At 29.8% G+C, this 9749-nt stretch overlaps 1 long non-coding RNA gene across 1 annotated transcript; it reads right to left on the bottom strand.

Annotated features, from left to right (window-relative positions):
- Nucleotides 1–8180, bottom strand: LOC142321059 (uncharacterized). The gene is made up of 2 exons (XR_012755562.1): nt 7869–8180; nt 1–303 (listed from the first exon to the last, which is right to left on the bottom strand). It is a non-coding gene; the product is annotated as an uncharacterized LOC142321059 (long non-coding RNA).
- Between the last annotated feature and the right edge of the window lie 1569 nt (nt 8181–9749).

Genomic DNA, 9749 nt, shown 5'->3' with positions numbered 1-9749 from the left:
TAAAATTATAAATAAATATTTATTTTCATTATTTTAGGTAAGAATAAGGATATCAAAGATTAAATTCCACGGAAAACCAAACGAACTGTTCCGGCATTTGCCCTATTGTATCGAGGGAAACCGTGGCAAAACCTTGATAAGAACAGCCTAACAATATTTATGTCTACGATACATTTCACATTACAGGCTTATAACATAGTAAAAAAAAAAATTATACATTACGATAATATTACAATTTTAATTATAATAAATCTTTATGATTTATAAATTTCTTCCACATCTGGTGATATCCATCCTTTTTACCTGCAAAAAGAAATAAATCTACAATCTCTTATCTAATCTACAATCTAATCTCTTATCTAAATCTACAATCTCTTATCAATAAAATGTATCGAAAGGTTTTCACCTGTTACACCCGTCTTCAGGAGAATATAGAAAGAATGGAGTAAAAAAAAACACATTATGTGTTACGGTGGTTCATTAAAAGCACTAGTATATTACTTCAATTCTAACGATCGATTATGAATACATTTTTGATAAAATATTAAAAAAGTCTTATATAATATAAGGAAAATTACAATGAATGTAATCGATATGTGGATTAACAGAATAAAAGTTCTTTGAACAATGAACTCAAACATAGAAATTTACAATTATGTAATCTATTCTGATCGGTTCCAGATAAAAATCTAAACAGTATTTTGATCCTGTGTACTGATATTTGTCATATATATATATATGTATTTCTGGGTTTTGCAACAAAAAAAAAAAACACATCAGTTATTTTCCAGTTATAAATAAATAAAAAAATTATTGTGCTTTAATGAGCAAATATCGTTTACTATGCTTAATTTACAAAATGTAGGAACAGAATATTGCCTTTCATACGAGTGACGTAAACAAACAAATCGTTTTCAACTCTAGATGAGGGAGATTAAAATTTAATGAATCAATTTTTATTTTTTAACTAATTTTTCTTCTGCTACCTCTTTAGGCTACCTAATGATGGCATAGAGACCTGCAGTCTGGTCTTTGGAACTGTTGCTAATTGTAATCTTAGTTAGCAGTCAATTTACTGTTAAAGCTAAATATTTAAAACTTATATTGAGGTATAAAATAGATAATAGCGTAGATAGGGCTATTAGTCCCTTAGTCAAATGTATGTAGACTACTCTTGCATCGATTTAAAATACCAAATTTGGCCTTATAATTGGTAAAATAAAATAAAGTTAAACGAAGTCAGGGACGGACTCCCCTTTTATGACTAGACTAATTTACTGTAACAACTCTTCTTTTAGCTGCGCGATTACAATTGCGGTCGATGTCTATACACCGTTATGGTCACAAGCAAGAATTTAGCCATCGAAAGTATCTACCTTCACAAAAAATAGACTTGTTGGCTGTAGTTGAATGAATCGACAGATTCTTGTACATTCAATCCACCTTATGGCTTACACCATAAGGGCTCACCGTTAATGACAGATCATTTTTCCTCTTGGCATTGAAGTTTCAAGATGTTACTTTAGCATCCAAGAAAGTTTATTTAAATGAGTTAATTAAATCTTGTATTCTGATGAGTAAATAATAATAATATATTATATACTTTATATACATCGCATCTCTTTTCCATTAGATTCCAAAATGTGTGTTATAGTTATGATACCGAAGAAAGCAGGAGCAGATAAACGTGAAGAATACAGTAAAATTAGCTTAACTAGTCATGCATCAAAAATCTTAACTAGAATTCTGTGCATAAGAATTGAAAGGAGAGTGGAAGCAGTGTTAGCAGAAAACCAGTTTGGTTTCAGGAAAAGTATAGGGACAAGGGAAGCAATTTTAGCATTCAGATTAACAGTAGAAGGAAGATTAAAGAAAAACAAACCTGCATACGTGGCATTTATAGACTTGGAAAACGCATTTGATAACGTAAACTGGAATAAAATGTTCTGCATTTTAAAAAATTTAGGTTTCAATTACAGAGATAGAAGAAAAATTGCTAACATTTATAGGAACCAAACAATAACAGTAATAATTGAAGAACATAAGAAAGAAGCTGTAATAAAAAAGGGAGTTCGACAAGGATGTTCCCTATTCCTGTTACTTTTTAATCTTTACATAGAACTAGCAGTAAATAATATTAAAGAACAATTTAGATCCGGAGTAACAGTACAAGGTGAAAACATAAAGATGCTACGATTTGTTGATGACATGGTAATTATGGCCGAGAGTAAAAAAGATTTAGAAGAAACAATGAACGATTTGGAAGAAGTTTTACACAAGAACTAGCACATGAACATAACAAGAGCAAAACAAAAGTAATGAAATGTAGTAGAAATATTGTAGATCGACCACTGAATATGGAAGAGAAAAGATTATGGACGTAGAAGAATTTTGTTATCTGGGAAGTAGAATTACTAAAGATGGGCAAAGCAGGAGCGATATAAAATGCCGAATAGCACAGATGAAATGAGCCTTTATTCAGAAATATAATTTGTTTACATCAAAAATTAATTTCAACGTCAGGAAAAGATTTTTGAAAGTATATGTTTGGAGCATAGCTTTATATGGAAGTGAAACTTGGACAATCGGAGTACCTGAAAAGAAAAGATTAGAAGATTTTGAAATGTTGTGCTATAGGAGAATGTTAAAAATCAGATTTTTCTGGCGAGTGTGAAGCAGGCGTCTTTGTTTTTGATTTTCTTGTTTAATTTTATGTTAATGTGTGGTGTCTTCTGGTGTAAGACAGTTTCCTTAAGATCCTCTCTTATTCCTCCAATCCACCTGCATCCTGTTATGGTGTTTTTCTAGTAGAGATTGTACTATACTAGCTGTCTCAGAAGACTTGAATCTTCTGATTCAAGAAGATTACTACAGTTAAATTTTGGAGTAATAAATTGTAAAGTAATGATACATAAAAAAATTAGCAAAATTTCTCATAACTTTTCATTTGTTAAAAATAAATATTTTGTTAATAGTCTATTAATTATGATTCTGGCCATTTAAAAATATTCTGCTGTTGCTTGCTGTAAGGTATTTCTATGCAATTTATTCAACTTCCACAATAAAAATATATAAATGACATTGAGTATTTATCGTTTTCCATAATTTATTTTAGTGTTCTATTATAATGTTAGTTAATAATAATATACTGAATGTTCAAAAATTTGAACGTATTGAGAATTCAAATTATCTGTGTCCTGATTTGTTTGATTTATTAACTGTACATAATTTTTTGTTTTTAATTAAACATTAATGTCTTTTTTCTTTTTCCTTTTTTGAAAGTATTATGTATTATTTTTAAATTTATCTATTAGGTTAAATCGATTACATTTATTATCAAATTATTGAATTTGTAACAAAACTATTGAAAATAATGAATGGTATAATAAAAAATAATGTTAATTCCTGAATTTAAAAATTATAAAATTCATTTACAAACATAAAAAATACCTAATTATTAGTCAGAAGTGATCCATTAGTGAAAAAAAACCTTTTGGCATGCCGAAAGGTGGAGGTAGATTTCACCGGTGCTAAGTAAGGGATAAAAAAGATTTCTACCTTAAAGTTAAGAAAAACTTTAAATTTACTTAATACAACAATGGTTGCATGTGAAATAAAGTTTCACACGTTTAGTCTACAACAAGCCCCATCTTCTTACAATTTCAGCAATGTTTCAGTCATCCCTTGCTGTAAGGGTTGGTCATATCAAACATTGTTTCAGACAAAGGTTTTAAGGTCATGTTTAGAGGACTAACGACCACTTTAAACATATTTGATACTGTGCCTATTGAGGAAGGTATGATTTTTTGTCTTCAAAACTTTATTTTTTCCACCCCTTGGACTGATAGTTGGTGATATCAAAAATTTTACTTAGATAAGTCTTAGGCCCTTATCCAAAGAATAGTAGGAACTTTAAAGAAATCTGATATTTTACTTACGAAAGTTATAGGGATATTTTGATTTTTGAAAAAATCCCCCCATGGTCTGATTTTGCCCATTAATGAATTCAACTGAGATTTTGGGTTGTTATATTTTATGTATAATTTGAAAGTGATTGGCGAAAAATTATGGCAGTTATCGTGTCCACAAGAAAGTGAAATATATACAGATATATATATATATATATATATATATATAGATATATCAAAAGATTATATTTAAATAATCTTTTGAGCTGATGGTGGTTTTGGGGTCCTGGGGGACGTGAAACTCAAAGATATGTCAAAATTTTCTAGAAGGCAAATCATGGTACCCATTACAATAGATAACTTTCGTATGAAATTTAATTCATTACTTTCTTTTTTTCCTGTTCAGCCTCTGGTAACTACCGTTTAGATAATTCTTCAGAGGATGAATGAGGATGATATGTATGAGTGTAAATGAAGTGTAGTCTTGTACATTCTCAGTTCGACCATTCCTGAGATGTGTGGTTAATTGAAACCCAACCACCAAAGAACACAGGTATCCACGATCTAGTATTCAAATCCGTGTAAAAATAACTGGCTTTACTAGGACTTGAACGCTGTAACTCTCGACTTTCCAAATCAGCTGATTTGGGAAGACGCGTTAACCACTAGACCAACCCAATGGGTAGATATAAGAACCTATTTTAGTGTTAATGAAAGAGTCACCTAACAGGAGTTTATCGGATTTACATGGTAATGAAACGATAAATCTACCTTGATTGTTTCTAGTGGTATTAAGTTTGAAGTGTGTTTCACATGTAAGAAGATTCATTAACTGAAACATCAGAATCAGTTGCATGAAGTTTCCAAAAGTTTTCAAATATAGTTCAATGATCTAAGGTATTATTGCTTGTAAAAAGGAATGTAACAGTATTCTTATGTTTAAAGTTAGATCTAGAATAGTAACTAACATTATATAGTTTATAAATCTTGCTAACCTTGGAAGTAGGATGTTTGCGATAAGATTTAAATGCATTGTTGTACTTTAACATTTGCATTTCCAATACTGAATTCCATAATTTGGCAGTATTATAATCTACCTTTGTTGTTAGAAATTGAATTACAATAAATTCAAATATGTTAACTGGAAGTTGTATTCCTTCAAGCGAGTTGACAAATGAAGAAATGTCATTAATGAATTTAGATAGAAGATCTAACGATTCTTTTCACAGAAATTAATTTTAAAATGCAATCTACAATAAAATATTCAATCATAAATTTATTATCAAGTTGTATTATCAATAAATCTAATGCGATTTTATAATTTTCATCAATTATTGGAAGATTTTTAATAATGGCTAAGGCTTCATCTCTAATTGTTGAATGTCAATAATGTAATTTTTGAATATTTGTTAAATCTTGTGGATTAAATCATTAAATATATTAAAAAAGTGAGGCCATTCAAGAATTTCACCTTTAAACGATGGTAAATTACGGTAAGTTGCAATTGTAATTGTTTAATAGTTGTGCCTACAGAATGTTTTTGATTATTTACTTTATGCTGACTATTTATCTGCGAATAATCCAATTCTTGTAATACAGTCCTTAATTGATTTTCTTTAACATAATTTTGTTCTTTATCCATAATGATTACAATAACGAATATGGCCAAAAAACAAAGTAAAACTAAATTACACAAATATTATATAGATATTAGTGTTAATGTAAATTACGAATCCAATTTCAATGTAGTGAAGAAAGCACCAAAATAATATTTTTGTTCATTCATAATTTAATTATTATTGAAGATCAGATGGAAATTGAATTTTCCAAGCTGCAATTTATATATATATATATATATGTATGTATATAAAACAATATTAGAACTTCACATATAGCAGATATTTCACATAATTATTTAATTATCTGGTCTTATCCATTTTTTGGTCTGCCAGGCTGGATCATTTAATCGGAGCCCAATTTTATTTAGATCTTATTTTATCTTGTTAATTTATTCAAGATACAAGATATCCTATTATTCAGGAGACTAAGCTAGAATATACTCTCACCGGTTATCTTCCTATTATTTAAACATAAAAATACTGTTACATCCCCTTTTACAAGCAACAATAACTTAGATCATTGAACTATATTTGAAAATTTTTGGAAACTTCATGCAACTGATTCTGATGTTTCAGTTAATGAAAGTTCTACATGTGAAACACACTTCTAATTTCATACCACTAGGAACAATCAAGGCAGATTTATTCTACCACATAAATCTGATAAAATCCAGCCCGGAGGACGAAAAATAATGTACAACAATTCCAGCCATAGAGTAATTTGTTGGTTGTGTAAACTGTATATATTAAGTAATTGTCAGATAACCAAGTATTGGTAAGCACTTCCTTTATTTATTTTAAACTTACATTGAATTAATCATTACACTGTGTTTCAATAGTTTCATGCTTTTAATTAAGTTCACATTTTTAAATATATATTAAATATGCTGTCTAACTAGAACAGATATAGAATTTAGTAATGTTATCTGTTCAACATTTTAAAGGAAAGGTGAAAATTCAGACATTAATAGTTCTAACAAAAATTAGATGAGCTTGTTCATTAACAAATAAGAAGAGAAAAAAATGACAGATGTTTACATTCAGCAAAACGGCAAAGAAAACAGATGAATCTGAACAATACTGAGCATTATTACCATCAAAGAAAGTAATTCTTATTAGTACTACCTACACTGCAGATGGTTTACAATTATCACAATCATAAGAAAGAATGCAACAAATTAATGAGCTCTTTCATTCAGGAAACTATGTATTACACACAGTTTCCAGTCTGTGTGGAATGTACAGTAATTAAGACTATACCAGACTCTTAACAGTTTTACAAAATTAAAAATAAAAGTTATCGTAATATTTTTCCCCCTAAAATGATCAACAATTTTGTAGAAAAAATTAAACTAGCAAGTTACAAATTAAAGATTTCAAGTATGTGAAATGAATTACTGGTAAAATGTGTACTATTTTTATGAGTAATTCCAGCATAAAAGTTTCTTTATAGTTTGATAATGATTTTTTTTCTTTATAAATTGTTTTATGAATTAAAAAATTATAGTTTTTATGAATCAAAGAAAAAAATTAACGAAAAGGGCAAAAAGAGGTTTGATATTTGCTGCAACAGTAACAGAATAACAAAAATGTATCGCTGTCTCTCTACTTTGAACTATTGTGTCGGGTTACATGAAAGCAGTCTGGTTTGATTACGGTGGATTTGTTCTTTTTTTAGTAGTATCTTTGTAAATAAAAAAATAAATTAAAATATATAAAAAATAATAGTTTCTGTATTCTATTGTACAGTTTAATTAAAAAGTTGTAATGGCATGAATCTGACATTATTTTTGAATAAATTATTTTTCTAGGTTAGATGTACAATATTATTTTATAAACTAAAAATATGGCTCCGTAATTGAAATCAGTAAAACTACAAATTAATTTAATTTAATTTATCACCCCATCGATGGCACAGGCGAACTTGTCTGTTCGCCTGTCAAAGGCCCCTGACTGATTACTTGGGACTAGATTTTAAATTATCTAAAATAATTGTTTTTAACACATTAACCATATTTTGCTTACCCCACGAATACAGTACGTTTAGATTGTACAATAATTTTATTTCCTTGGTTAATTATGTATTGCCCATTTAACCTAAAATTTACAACCATGCATGTAACTTGTTTCATATCTGTATATGTTTGGGATACCATTTCGCCGGTATTATAAATAGAAAACAATGTTAGAAATGTTTGGATATGATATTAAGAAATAGTTATGTATTTTGTAAAAATAGGACAGTGCACATTGTATTCTAAAATGCATTACGTAAGTATGGATACACCAGGAAAAGCAATAATTTTAAATTCTATTAAAATAATAATATAAAAAAACTTACCCCAATCAATGAGGGTCGCTATCTAAAATGAACAATGCATAAGAAATAGTAATAATTAATAATATATCAAGTGTGATCACAGACGCAAAGATCCAAATTGAACAGCGTATCGCAGGCCATCAATAACCACTTTATAATCAACCCGAGTCTGACCGCTGGGTTTCATATTCTGTCTACGTAATTCACTGTCGTTCCCCACCCTGCAACTTCTGTCGCGTTAAGAGAAACAAATCTCTTTAACCGCCAGAGCAAAATAAATTATGAAAATTTATTTCCTGCACCGCACTGTTTCACCTCTGATAATAACAACCGACCGTTCTCAAAGTTCTCCGATAAAGTTCTCTTATATTTGTCATCGCTTTTAAGTCGATATACAAATATCATTAATAGTACAACCAACCGTATTGTCCATTGGAGAATTTAACACGATTTTAAATATTTTAGGAAATTTTTTTTTATACATATATATATATATATATATATATATATATATATATATATATATAAAATAGTAAAATTATACTATATTGATTCGTTATTAAATTAAAAAAAATAAATAATAAAAATGTTATCATAATATTAAAAATGAGTTTTTTTATTCATCTTCCTTACAGCTTGGAAGAATTTTTCTATCTAAACGTATTGAATAAGGCAAACTCAACAAAGGGATTTATCTGATGCCAAACTTGGCGGTTACGGGGCCAAGGAAGAAGAAAAATCTGTTTAAATGGCAACATAGCATCTATCAATCACTAAATGTTAGAACTGTGTTCATATACCAGCTCTCCCTATTAAGAATTCTAACTTTTTTAAATGCGGCTTTCTAGCGGATGAATATACGATACATCCGTAGTCTAGTTTAGATTGAACCAATGCTTTATACAATCTCAATAATGTCTCTTTGTCTGAGCCCCAATTTAAGTTCGATAGACATTTTATATTGTTTAGGGCTCTTTTACATCTATCACTCAAGTCCTGTATATGTAATCCCCATGTAAGGGATTTATCCAATACTAGTCCTAAATATCTTACATTGTCTTTATATTGTATTGGATTATCATCAGTTGTCAACGCAGGACTTTGATGAGGAATTCTCTTCCTACAAAAGTGTACACAGCACGTTTTTTCTGGTGAGAATTGGAATCCGTTATTCCTTGCAACTTCATTTAGAGCATTGATCGCTCGTTGCAATTTGTACCTCACCATAGCAGTTTTGTTGCTGGCATACACAATTGCCAGATCATCAACATAGACCGCTTTTGCTGATTTCTGCAGGAATGGCTAATATCAATTTATTAATGGCAATGGTAAACAAGGTACCGCTCAACGGCGAACCATGCGGTATGCCATTTTCCAAGATTCTTTCACATGAATATTCATTGTTGACGCGTACTTGGAAGGTACGGCCATTCATATAGTTGCTGAGCAGTATAGGCAGATTGCCACGAATGCCCCATTCATGTATCTGGAGCATTATACCATGACGCCAGGTCATATCGAAAGCCTTCTGAAGATCAAAGAAGACTCCGACACAATGTTTCCTTTTAATGAAGCTGTTATATATAACGTCCTCTAAGCTGATCATTTGATCAGTGGTAGAATGGTATTGCCGAAAACCTGCTTGATACGGTAACATCAGGTTTTCTTTTTCCAAAACCCAGACGAGTTGATTATTAATCATTTTTTCAAATATTTTTCCCATAGCTCACGTTAAAGAAATAGGACGGTAGCTATTGGGATCTGTTAAATTTTTATTTTTCTTTGGTACTGGAACAACATGAGCTTTTTTCCACTGCTGCGGGTACGTTCCATCCCGCCATATTTGATTATAAAGTTCTAATAATCTGCGTTTTGCAGTGGTATTCAGCTGCCTGATCATAT

Source organism: Lycorma delicatula, chromosome 3 (genome assembly GCF_047948215.1).
Source record: "Lycorma delicatula isolate Av1 chromosome 3, ASM4794821v1, whole genome shotgun sequence".
NCBI classification, from domain to species: Eukaryota; Metazoa; Arthropoda; class Insecta; order Hemiptera; family Fulgoridae; genus Lycorma; species Lycorma delicatula.
This window is presented reverse-complemented; position numbering and strand designations above follow the sequence as displayed.